The sequence below is a fragment of the Camelus bactrianus genome, chromosome 3 (assembly GCF_048773025.1).
Source record: "Camelus bactrianus isolate YW-2024 breed Bactrian camel chromosome 3, ASM4877302v1, whole genome shotgun sequence".
In the NCBI taxonomy this organism is placed as follows: domain Eukaryota; kingdom Metazoa; phylum Chordata; class Mammalia; order Artiodactyla; family Camelidae; genus Camelus; species Camelus bactrianus.
In genome coordinates, this window is record NC_133541.1 from 106,347,895 (window position 1) to 106,362,060 (window position 14,166).

General features: G+C 38.0%; 1 protein-coding gene across 2 annotated transcripts in view; it reads right to left on the reverse strand.

The window, feature by feature from the left end:
- Window positions 1-14,166, reverse strand: part of HTR4 (5-hydroxytryptamine receptor 4) — a 260,433-nt gene that overhangs the window by 47,582 nt on the left and 198,685 nt on the right. The window lies entirely within an intron of this gene.

Consider the following 14,166-nt stretch of genomic DNA (forward strand, 5'->3'; position numbering starts at 1 on the left):
TCCACCAGAGAGAAAGCAGTCAGTCAATAGGCTCAGGGACTCCTTCCACTACCCTGAACCACATTTCTTTTGGTGCCTAATAAAACAGTTCAAATTTGTGTTCTTGCCAATTTCAGTATCTGATCTGATTCTATAAACCCTGCCCCCCTAGTGGCAACTCAGCATTTTCTTTTACTAACTTGGAAACAGGTGTTCCTTATCAACAAAAGCATAATATCTCCATGCTATCAAGAAGCTACAGGAAGTTCTGGGTTTTAATAGAGTAGTAAAATGTTCTTTTTAGATAAATTTTCAAAGGATCTTAAAACTCTTAGACCCAAATGCACATTTCAATATGGAGAAACTAAGGCCCAGAGAGGGGCAACTGAGTTGTCAGAGAGGGCTGGTTATCTAGTCTGGGAGAGGCTGCTGGTTCTGCAGGCCACCACTGGGAACACAGGTCCCAAGAATCAAGAAAGATCTGCTTTCATTGAGCTCTTTTGACTGAAAACCAAGATGGCTGCAGGTCTCAAATGTCAGCAGCCCAAGTCCTGGCCCTGGCCTTGTCTGGAACTTTTTCCATTAGGCCTGGAATGGAGGACAAGGTGACAACTGGAATAAGGAGCCAGAAATTTCCACTATGCTCCCAAGTATTTTTATTGCTTGATTGAAGTCCTCTGGCTGGGGTTCAAATTAAAAGAAATCTGAGGTATGTTCCTCTAAATCACCCTTCCACACCTAAATTCCAACTACTGTCCAGTACAAATATTGCACAGGTAACATTTAACCCAATGAGGAAAAAGACTTCAAAAGAGTGTTCTGGCTACCTGAACTATTCTGACTTTAGGTCATGTTAATCGAGGGAAAGTGTCTGATAAAGGAGGTGATAGTGGTTTTCTCCTTATCCTCCTTGGAGACTGACTGAGAACCTGTCTGAAATTCATTCCCCTCTCAAGGCCTCTACACTTGTGCCTTCTTCTGGAAAGCTTCTCCTCCACATTCAGATCTCAGGTGAAAGTTAACCCCCATTTAATGTGCCACAGCCAACAAACCTCCTTTGTTTTCTATACAACATTTACCGTTGTCTGAACTGACTCCTATTATTATTGTCTGTGCCCTACCCTCACAGGTTGACTTTGGTTAATTTTTCACCACAATTCCCAGTGCCTGGCACAGTGTCTAATCTATAGTATGTATAGTGTAAAGGTAGATGTAGTATACAGGAAGTGCACAATTACTTGCCAATTGAGTGAAAGACATTGTATTCATAATGGTGAGGTTTATTCTTCAATTTCTTTGAAGACAGGTTGAAGGTACAGAGAAGTTTTACATGTAGAAGAGAAGACCCAAGGATGAGACATAAAAGCTGTTTTTAACTATCTGAAGAACTGTCCTTTGAAATAAGAGATTTATGTGTTCATCCACTCAACAATACTTTCTGAGTACCTACCCTCCCTGCATTAGGCAATGTTGTGTTTGTAGGGAAGCAAAAATAAGCAAAACAGAGAGCAATGAATGATAAGCAAGAAAATATGTAAAGTGAGCTAGTAATAAGAACTATGGCAAGAAATCTAGGAAGGAGAGGAAGACAGGACTGTCAGCGGAGACTGAAGGAGTGGCTTTTGAATGGAGGTTGTCAGAGAAGGCTCAGGGATAGGGTTGCCATACTTTATGTCCTGCAGGTTGTGTAGCTAAGAGGGGCCAGTGAGCAGACCATAAACAGTGGTTCTCAACTTTGGCTGTATACTGAAATCACCTGAAGAGCCTTAGAAAATGCTGCTGCTAGGGCCCCATCCTCAAAGATGCTGAATTAATTAATTTGGGTTGCAGTCTGAATATTGGCATTTTTTAAAGTTCCCAAGTGATTCTGATGTGCAACCAAGATTGAGAATCACTGCTAGAGGGAGGCAAGATTTGTAATGCATAAGAACTTTCTAATAACTAAGGATGATCTACAATAGCTCCCCAGTGTCGTTTTGAGTTTCCTGGTTCAGGGAGTATTTAAGAATACCTAGCTGTCAGTTAGATACTCCTTCACACCCATTAGGATACTTATTATAAAAACAAAACAAAACAAAACCGGTGGGAAGGGATAAACTGGGAGTTCGAGATTTGCAGATACTGACAGGTATATATAAAATAGATAAACAAGTTTATAATGTATGGCCCAGGGAAATATATTCAAGATCTTGTAGTAGATCACAGTGAAAAAGAATATAAGGATGAGTGTATGTATGTTCATGTATGACTGAAAAATTGTGCTGTACACCAGAAATTGACACAACATTGTAAACTGACTATAACTCAAGAAAAAAAGAAAAAGGAAAAAAAACCCCAAAAAATAACAAGTACTGGTGAGAATGTGGAGAAGAAATTGGAACCTTTGTACATTGCTGGTAGAAATGTAAAGTGGTGCAGCTACTATGGAAAGCAGTTTGGTGGTTTCTCAAAAAGCTAAATATAGAATGACTATATGATCCAGCAGTCCTAGGTATACACCCTAAAGAATCAAAAGCATGGACAGATATGTGACAGATATGTGCAGTCCAATGTTCATAGCAGCATTATTCACAATAGTCAAAAGGTGGAAACAACTCAAGTGTCCACTAACAGATGAAAGGGTAAGGAGAAAGTAATGTATGCTTTCTACGGAATTTTATTCAGTCATAAAAAGAAATAGGTTCTGATCTATGCTACAACATGGATAAACCCTGAAAACATTATGCTAAATGAAATAAACCAGACAGGAAAATACAAATATTGTATAATTCTGCTTATATAGAAGAGCCTAGAGAAGGTGAACTCATAGAGAAACAATCAGAATAGTGGTTACCAGGGGCTGGGGTGGGTGGGGGAGAGGGAATGGGGAATTATTTAATGAGTACAGAGTTTCTGTTTGGGGTGATGAAAATTCTGAAAATGGATAATAGTGATGGTTGCACACCATTATGAATGTACTTACTGTCACTGAATTATACATGTAAGATGGTTATTTTATGTATTGATGGTAAAGTTTATGTTATGTATATTTTATCACAATAAAAAAGAATACATGGATGACCATATATCAGGATGCTGTATAGGGCTCTTGTATTGGAGACTAATGAGACTGGCTGATTTTAGGCCCCTTTATTATCTATGGACAGTGATCTGAACATATCCTCAGAACCACACCCTCGCCATTAGAACCACCTCCCCCGCACTGCCTTTCCTTTTGTAGAAGAAAAGAACAGATTCAGAATCTATGTTGAACATCTCTGGCTCCACAGAACATATATTTCAAATTAAGTGGGAATGTTAGGGTCAGAGGACCCCAAGTTCAAGTTATGCTTCATCTGTGGCTTGCCAATTAGGAGCTAGACGTAGCTAAACTTTAAATTGTGAGTGATAAGCAAAATACAGCCATAGAAATAGCATTTTTAATCAGGCAGAACTGTCCATTGAGGTAAATGTAAATCCAGTCATGATAATTAAAAAAAATTAGGAACCACTTCTGCTCACTCCATATGAGATTCCTGGGTTACCTCTGACACCCTCCAAGAATACGATCAGCCACTACCAGGCAGTTCTGACCTGGCCAGAGAGCTGTCTCCTTCACTAAATCAGTTCTTTGACAGTTATTCTTATGAAATTTTACTTTCAATTAATAAAGAAACTCCACAAACTGGCTCTGTTTAACATTTTCTCTGTTCTCAATAAAAGAATACCTATTACAATAATTCTGGGTAAATTTCCACATAGGTTAGTGGATGTGAAAATGGTTTGTAAATGACAAAGTGCAATATGAATAAGTAATCATTGTTACCAATATCAGAAGTCCATATAGGGACAATGAGGAAGCTGAGGTTATGCTTTACTATACCATCCCGAACAATTGGTTTCAAGGTCTCACACACAATACATTTTCTTAGGAGTCAAGAATAGTTTTCTCTCTCTCTCTCTTTTTTGCCCTGGCTTTATTAACAACAGCTATGTAATATCAAAAAAGTCAATCACCTTTTCTGAGCCTTAGTTTCATCCTGGATCAGCTAAGAAAGTTTAGAGTAAATCTCTCATTTATCAAATATGTATTTATTGCCAACCATATGCCAAGAGCCACTCTTAGTACTAGGATACAACAGTAAAGAAGGTGGACACCTTCATGGAGGTCTCACACCACTGATGGAAACAGACAATAAGCAATCACACAATTAAAAAAATAAAGAAACATAGTTCATGATCAGTATTTCGAAGTCATACTCTCAAATCTTAATGTTCATATGCATCTAGTGGGGATATTGTTAAAATGCACATCCTGGTTATTTTGATCTGAGGTGGAGTCTGGGGTTCTGCTCTGCTCATGAGCCCAGAGTCTCATGAAGAGCATAAGTGAAGCTCTTGCTGCTGGTTCTCGAATCACACTTGGAGAAAGGGCACTTAGCATGATGGTGATAGAGAACTGGGTTAGAGGGAAACTTTAGGCAATTAGGGAACACTGGTCTTAGCTGACAAATGTGAAGGATCCATGAGTTAGAGGCATCAGGAGAATAGCAGATGCAAAGGCCCTGAGACAGGAACGACTTTGCATGTTCACTATTGGGGAGAACAAGCAAGGAATAATAAAGACTCAGAGATGAGCTCCAAAAAAGTAGTCAGGGGTCAGATTCCGAGGGCTTTGGATGTGCTGCTGAGAAATTCATGTTTTATTAGACAATAAATGAGAATACACTGAAGTGATTAAAGCAGAAAAGTGACATTGGGGATGTAAATGTGAGAGAAAGTAAGTAAACTTGTCAGGGGCCTTTGCCAGGGTCCAAGTAAGGGGGGAAAATGGCTTGGAGTAGGGTGGTGGCGATGAAGATGGAGAGAAGTGGGTGGAATAAAGGTATAGGTAAGAACAATATATTCCATGGTGGATAGAAAGGAGCAGAAATAAAAGTTATAATTCTGATTTGCTTATCTGAGTAAAAGATGGTACTATTTAATGAGACGGGAAAACACGTTAAGTGTTGAGATATGTATAAACATTCAAGGGAAGATGCCAGTTAGGCACTTGGATACTCATGTCTGGAGCTCAGAAAGGATGCCTGGGCAGGATATATACACATGGGATTTCCAGCATTTCTATGGAAGGATGCAATCACCTAAGAAAAGGGCCAGAGTCTTGATGAGCTCCAAAGCTGAGATACACAGTAGAGAAGGAGGAACCAGCAGAGGAAACTGAGAAAGAAAGCAAAGGAGACATCCCTATGGACTGTTGGAGGAACACCAGATGAGTGTGTTGTTGTGGAAGCCAAGTGCAAAGAAAATGTCACGAGAGAAAAAAAAGTGTTCCTTGATAGTTCCCTGGGAATACTGCAGGGCCATTTCTGGGAACAAAAAGAAACAAGGAGGTAGGGCAACTGTAGTAGTTCTTCACTTTTTTTTTCTTTTTTTCCTCTTTTTAAATTTATTTTTCTGTTGAAGAATAGTTAATTTACAATGTTGTGTTAGTTTCTGGTGTACAGCAAAGTAATTTAAATGTATATATATTTAAATATATATAATATATATAAAACATATTCTTTTCCATTACACGTTATTACAAGATACTGAATATAGTTCCCTATGCTATACAGTAGAACCTTGTTGTTTATCTATTTTATTTAATTAATTAATTAATTAATTAATTAATTAATTAATTTTTTACCAGTATACATATATTTTTAATTTCGTTTTTTATTGAAGTGTAGTTGATTTATAATGTTAGTTTCAGGTGTACAACAAAGCGATTCAGTTATACAAATGCATACATTTTTTTCAGATTCTTTTCCCTTACGTTATTACAAGAAATTGAATACAGTTCCCTGTGCTATATAGTAGATCCTTGTTGTTTATCTCTTTTATGTATAGTCATATGTATCTGTTAATCCCAAACTCCTAATTTATCCCTCCTCCACCCTTTCTCCTTTGATAGCCATAGTTTCTTTTCTTTTCTTTTCAACATTTTTTTATTGATTTATAATCATTTTACAATGTTGTGTCAAATTCCAGTGTAGAGCACAATTTTTCAGTTATACATGAACAGATATATATTCATTGTCACATTTTTTTCTCTGTGAGATACCATAAGATCTTGTATATATTTCCCTGTGCTATACAGTATAATCTTGTTTATCTATTCTACAATTTTGAAATCCCAGTCTATCCCTTCTATGAGTCTATTTCTGTTTTGTATTTATGCTTTGTTTGTTTGTTTGTTTTTAGATTCCACATATAAGCGATCTCATATGGTATTTGTCTTTCTCTTTCTGGCTTACTTCACTTAGAATGACATTCTCCAGGAGCATCCATGTTGCTGCAAATGGCGTTATGTTGTCAGTTTTTATGGCTGAGTAGTATTCCATTGTATAAATATACCACTTCTTCTTTATCCAGTCATCTGTTGATGAACATTTAGGCTGTCTCCATGTCTTGGCTATTGTAAATAGTGCTGCTATGAACATTGGGGTGCAGGTGTCATTTTGGAGTAGGGTTCCTTCTGGATATATGCCCAGGAGCGGGATGACTGGGTCATATGGTAAGTCTATTCCTAGTCTTTTGAGGAATCTCCATACTGTTTTCCACAGTGGCTGCACCAAACTGCATTCCCACCAGCAGTGTAGAAGAGTTTCTTTTTCTCCACAGCCTCTCCAGTATTTGTCATTTGTGGATTTTTGAATGATGGCCATTCTGACTGGTGTGAGGTGATACCTCATTGTAGTTTTGATTTGCATTTCTCTGATAATTAGTGATATTAAGCATTTTTTTCATGTGCCTATTGATCATTTGTACGTCTTCCTTGGAGAATTGCTTGTTTAGGTCTTCTGCCCATTTTTGGATTGGGTTGTTTGTTTTTTTCTTATTAAGTCATATTAGCTGCTTATATATTATGGAGATGTTTATCTATTTTAGATATAGTAGTTTGTATCTGCTAATCCCAACTCCTATTTTATCCCTCCTACCTGTCTTTCCCCTTTGGTAATCATAAATTTGTTTTCTATGTCTGAGTGTTTCTGTTTTATAAATAAGTTCATTTGTATCATATTTGAGATTCCACACATAATGGTATCATATGATATTTGTCTGTGTCTGACTTACTTCACTTAGTATGATAATCTCTAGGTCCATCCATTGCTGCAAATGGCATTATTTCATTCTTTTTTATGGCTGAGTAGTGACCCATTTTATATATATATATATATCACATATATATCATATATATATCACATCTTCTTTCTCCAGTCATCTATCAATGGATATTTAGGTTGTTTCCATGTCTTGACTATTGTAAACAGTGCTGCTATGAACACTGGGATGCACGTATCTTTTAGAGCTAGACTTTTCTCCAGATATATGTCCAGCAGTGGGATTTCTGGGTCATACAGTAATTCTAGTTTTAGTTTTTTAAGGAACCTCTATACTGTTTTCCACAGTGGCCCTACCAATTTACATTCCCACCAATGGTGTAAGAGGGTTCCCCTTTCCTCACACCCTCTCCAGCATTTGTTATTTGTAGATTTTTCTTTCTTTAGGTAGGTGAATGATTTTATTATCTAAAATAGTAATTTAAGACTTTGTTACTTTGTTTTAAAAGGTATTTCAGATTTTTAAGTGGCTGTAAAATGATAAAATAAAAGTAAAGTCCAACAAAAAAGTTATTTTTAGCTTGACCCAATTTCCTTAAACTAAGTGTTCTTAGGTCACTTCAATATGTGGTTTTATGGATATTCAAATATCTTCTTAAGTTCAATTCCAACTACAACAAATGATTTCTTCACTTACAGACATCTTAGTAAAATTTTAAAACTCAGGCAGGAAGAATGCCAACACAGATCAGTTAGATAGACCTTAGCAAGATTAATCTATATAAAGCACTCCAACCTCTTACGCTTCAATTAACACAATTTTTCTTCACTGTACACATTTTAATGATGGTCATTCTGACCAGTGTGAAGTAATACCTCATTGCAGTTTTGATTTGCGTTTCTCTAATAATTAGCAATGCTGAGCATCTTTTCACGTGCTTATTGACCATCTGTATGTCTTCTTTGGAGAAATGTCTATTTAGTCTTCTGCCCATTTTTTGATTGGGTTGTTTCTGTTGTTGTTGTTGTTATTGAGTTGTGTGAGCTGTTTGTATATTTTAGAAATTAAGCCCTTATTGACTGCATCGTTTGCAAAGATTTTCTTCCATTCCATAGGTTGTCTTTCTGGTGGTTGTTTTTTTTTTAATGGCTTTCTTTGCTGTGCAAAAGCTTATTGAACTTTGCAAAAACAAATTATGTTTGACAAGAGAGTTCCATCACTGGTCCAATGATCTCTGCAGAATGTGTCTCCTCTCCCACCCATTATGAGTGCCCACCACGTAGGAAACATCCTTCTTGAAAATACACACAGCACATCCACAAAGGATCCCAAGTAGTTCAAAATACTCCCTATACAAGTGCTTCTTTCACCCATCCTGCCCACCACCGCACAGTCTTTTGTGAAATAATTGCATGTAAATGAGAGAAAACAGTGTTCTTTTTCTTACCAATCAGCACTCAGCACAAAGAGTGCAAAGGCACTCTGACTTAAAAGAGAGAGCCTGCCTAAAACTGGATTTTTTTTTCCTAATATGAATTTTATTAAACTTAAATGTAAGCTCACTGGTGTTTCCTGCTGTTTAATTATAAAAGACTGGGTGTTGCCCAAGGTGGTCTTAACTTTCCACTCAGCTAGACTAAAGTTTAGACAGACTTCTTCCTGAGTCTAGGCTCTGGCCTCCCTTTTATTAGACCATTTTACTTCGGAAAACTTCTCATTGTAAAATCTTTACCTGGCCCTTTGGAATGAAAATCTTTTAAAAAGCCCCCTGCCAGTTTTTCAAACTAAGATTATCTTCCTGAAGGATCTGGTAGCCATCCCTTTGAAATGTAATCCTCTGTGGGAGGACAGAAGCCTAGTTTCCTAACTTCTGTGGGCACGATGCTCCAAGTTGTAAAACTACCTCCTGTTTCCTTTGGGTAAGGCCAATTAGCAAACACTGATGATCTAGGATCCCTACCACCACTCCATTTCTGAAAGCCTCTCTTGACCACTGTTTCAGAGAAACTGAATTCAGACTATATCGTGGTCTCTCGCCTCTACTGCAATAGCTTTGAAAAAAGTCACTTTTACCTGTTAACTCGGTCCAGCGGAATTTTTGCTTTGACAGAATACATTTTTTTTTACCACTAATTATGTCATACAGGTACTGTCTTCATTACCTTTATTAGTTGCCATGAACAAAATCCATGACAGTTGGAATACATATAGGAGAGTTAAACTCAGCTAATATGTGGGTTGGCAATATTTCTTCTGTAAATTAATTTTTAAATGCCTTTTTAATTAAAATAGAAATAGCAGAGTCCATGGGTATGTTAATTGTTTTCCCCAATAACCAAAAAACTTGAAAAATAATGTACCTGTAACCTTTATAAAGGTTATATCATTCCTTTAAATATATGTACTTTTTTCTAGGTTTCCTGAGAGACTGACAGACAAACAATAGCCAGATCCTACGTAACAATAAAACTCTGACAATCTCTGCAGCAACCAGCCAAGAAAGGTCAGGACTTGTCCAATGACCTAGCATCCATATTTTTCCCCTCCTACCTGCTTCCAACTGAAGACTAACCACAGAAAGCCAAATATGTTCCCCAAAGCAATTACATTAGATGTCCCCCACTTCCTGCTAGTGTACCTCCTGCTTCTCTATGCCAACAACCTCTGATTAAAGCACCGCTAAAGCCCTGTTTTTTTCACTACAAGCTTTTCTACACTCCCTCCTGAATTTGAGCCTTTGCTAAATGCAAATGATGATGGCCAACTCCCTTGCTACAGCAAGCTCTGAATAAATAGCCTTTGTTCTCTTTGGTGTGGTCTCTGTTTCCACATTCTATCTATGCTCTAGATGTTACACTTACCTGGAACCTGGATTTTCAAATTAGGTAGAAGTCTTTCCAGGTGAAAAAATATTCTTAATTATTTGGTTTATGTTACTTGGATTCTTAATGGTAACTTTTCAGTTATCCCAGTTAACTTTTTTAAAAACAGTTTTCTTTTTTTCTTAAAAACATTAAAAAAAAAAACAAAAACAGAAAGACTAAATAAGATAATTCATATCAAATGGTTCCATAATAACAGTATCAGAACAGTGGTGCTACAGAATCACCAGGGAGCATCACAATTATCTGGAAGGCTTGGTTAAGATGCAGATTGCTGGATCCACCAACACAGTTTCTAATTCAGACATCTGGAATGAGGCCCCCAAATCTGCATTTCTAACAAGTTCCTAGGTGACGCTGATGCTGCTGTTCTGGGAACCATTCTTTGAAGAGGAGTTTACCTAGAGCGTTGTAATGAGTTTACCTAGAGCATTGTAAAAGATGCCCTTTACCCTAACCTTCATTTCCCCATTGCAAATTATTTTCTTTTGCTCCTCGGTTTAGAACTTCCTGTTTAGAAGTGGGGAGATTTTGACACTGATTTATCGAGCTCCTACTATATGGCAAATAACACACCAAGGAGGTTTTTTACGTTGGCTCACTTCATTTTCACAATCACCATGTCATCTAATCACATGACGCCCTTTTTTTCAGAAAAGACTGATGCTCAGCATGGTTAGGAGACTTAGGATCCTACAACTATCAAATGGTAGACCTGGATTTTAAACCTGCACATTATGATTGCAAGCCCAGTGCTTGCCCACTAAATGTTAAACCTGCTCATTTGGAATTGAAAATTTTCCTTAAAAGAAAAAGACATGCTAAAGTTTTACTTTTTGTCTAGAAATTTAGTATCTAAAATGTTGATGATGATAGCGTAGTATGTCTTATAAAAATATTCTGGCTATAGAAAATGGCAGGGAAAAAATTCATGCAGATGGAAATTACGCTAAAAGGAGTTCCTATGCAATACTAAAAGAACTCTTTTTGATTGTTTTTGAAGACCCTATAGAAGGTGGCAGGGTGAGGATGGGGGTTGGTGCATAAGGGATTTAGGCTAGATATTCTTCAAATACAAACACGTGGAGGAAAATTCTTGTGGCAAGCTCTTAATAGACTTTTCCAGGGCCTCAAAGATCACACATATTGGGCATGAGAAAAACTTCAAAGACTAAACAGGATCCGTCTGTATGGCATATAATGGAGTTCAAAGCTGCAAGGAATACAAAGGGTATCAGGATCAAAGACACTGCTCTCCAAGGCCATGTCTGGATGTAAAGCCAAGCCGGAACTGATGTGACAAGATTCTCACTGCTGCACAGTGTGTTAACTACCAGAGCTTCCATTCTTCTCGAAAATAAAATACTAGATGACAGTGCCAGTAAATTATACCTTCGATGTTAAGTCTCACTTCAAGAAAACACATTCTTCCAAAATTCGAACTGAATAAAGAGTTCCAGTGATAGATTTTTTTTTCTTTACCATATATTTTTTCTTTATGTGTAAATTCACTGTAGGGTCTCTGGGTTTCTCTGCAACTATCTCTTTGTCCACAATTGTTCAGGGTATAGAAATACTCATCAGGCACAAAATAGGTCTTCCTTTGGAATAAAACCCATGGCATGTTTTCAGTGTTTGGCTGATCACTTCCTTGAAATTATTTTGTGGTTATGAGAAATCCAGCCCAGGGGGAAATGTGGACCACACTGGGCCTCCCCACCGTGGTCAATCATTTACCAGAAGGATAAGGAGAATTTCCCATACTCAGATAACAACCTGCTCCCCATCCCTTTGCTCTAGTTGGCCTTTTTCCCTGGGACCAATTGCTAATGGATCCAGCTCTGCATATTTTGCCAGGCTCCTAGCTCACTGTATGCTAAGTAGTATGATTTCTTTTCTCACTTCTGCTACTGACAATATAAAACTTTTATGCTCAGATGAAAGAAGAAATGGCTTAGTGTTATTCTACTGCAAAGGCAGCCAAACAATGGCAAATGGGCCAAAACCAACCCACTGTCTATTTTGTAAATAAAAGTTCACTGGAACACAGGCAAACTCAACTGCTTATATATTTTCTATGGCTGCTTACCACCAAGAAGACAAGGCTGAGAAATTACAGCAGCAACTGAATGGCCTACAAAAGCTGAAAGTATTTACTCTTTGACCCTTTAGAAACAAGTTTGATGATCCCTGCTCTTTTGGAACCAGAGATATGTTTGATCTAAAGAAGAATATGGCATAGAGACACTGAGACTTCTAAGAGCATGCTAAAAGAAACCTGTTTAACTGAGAGTGATTCATTCCTCTGGGTTTTCTCACTATGTAGAAAACAGTATCATCCCAGCTGACCAAGCCTGAAGCCAGGCATCTTCCTCCATTTATTTTTCTCCTTTACCTAAGTCATTATCTACTTTGAGTATCTCTTAAATCTCTTCTCTTCTTCCCAGTCTGCTGTCCATAATCTAATGAAAGCTTTCCTGTTAGCTTCACCTAGACCACTACAGCCACTTCTGCCTACCTGTCTACAGTTATCAGTCTATTAGACACCTGAAACTTAACACGTCCAAAGCTGAACTCTTGATTCTCCTCACTCAAACTTGCTTCCCATCTCAATAAGCAGCAAGTCTATTTTTTTTTTCCCAGCTGCTCAGGCCAAAAACCTTGGAGTAATTCTTAACAAGTCTCTTTCTTTCATATCTCACCTACATCAACAAATCCTCTTAGTTCTATATGAGAAATGTTTTCTGATTCTGACCCTTTCCCAGCTCTTGCACCATGCCTCACCTGGGTGGGATGGCAAAGGCTCCCCCAGTGGTGTTCCTGCTTCCACTGTTTTCTATATACAATCCACTCTTCACCCAGGAGATAGACTGAGCTTTGTAAAATGTTTAGGGTGGAACATGTCACTGCCCTACTCACCACCCTTGAGATGCCTTGTCCTCACACTCAGAGTAAATACCCAGGATCCTTACATGGCCTACATGGCTCTACAAAGCTGGTTCTTGGCTGCTTTTATGATCTTACCTTTCACCATTTTCTCCTTTTCCCCTGCTGCTCCAGCCATGAAGGCTTCCTCATCATTCCCAAAAGGAGCCAGTCAGGCTCCCACCTCAGAGTGTCTAGTTTGACACTGCCTCCATCTGGATTTCTTTATCCCAAGGGAACAGAACTGCTCATCCTCTCCCTTCACTCAGGTCTCTGCTCAGATATACCTCTGAAGAGAGGGCTTTCCTATGTCTACTTAAAATAGAATCTCTCCTCTCACTCTCTATTCCTGTGTCTTGAAGTTTTGATTTTCACAGCTGTTACCTAGTTTGCCCTCTTACGCACGAGAATGGCTTGACTGTAAATCTTACTGAACGTAAGAACTTGGTCTGTTATGTTTACAGATGTATTTCTAGCACCTAAAACAGTGCCTGGCACAAGCAAGTACTCAAAATGTATTTGTGGAATGAATGAATGAACGAACAAAAGAATGGAGTCACTTCTCATTGGCCATCTTCCTTGACTCTCCCTCTTCCCAACCATTATCAGCACTGAAGTCAAATGTTTTGTTTTGCTTTTTTCAAGAAGGAATTAGCTCATCTCCCTTAGCCTGTCCAAAATCCTTGATGTAGTCCTACTGTGATCTTGGTAAAATACTAAATTTGACTTGGTTTAACTCACTCAGTCCCTACTTAGCCCTCCAGCTTTATTTGTGACTCTGCTCCATAATCAGCTCTACAAAGCAGAGTCTCCACTCAGGCAGATGGGACACACTTGCTAAGCCCTCACCCACCCTTCCTCTACTTTACCTGGCAGACTTTTGCATATCTTTGGTGCACAATTAAACATCTTATTCTCTGGGAAGCCATTCCATCCCTGATTCTAAGAACTTCTTCCTCCTACATGCTTATAACACCCTGTAATTACATATCATAGCTCTTACCATACGATATTTTAATTATTATTTTAAATGTGTGTCACCCCAATCACACTGTCTTATTCATTTTGGTATCCACAGTGCCTAGTATAACAAATATATACTAAGCAAGTAAAAAGGTACACAAGGTAGCACTTGCTTGAAAAAAAATTTAAACTCAAGCAATAATATAAAGGTGTTCTTTTTTTTTTCCTTTCTTCCACTTAATAGTCCTATTTAATCCTAGGTCTAAACTAGTCCTTGAGTCAGGTGTATTACGGCCACCAATCATCTCTCTGAGTTACAACTTATAATCAT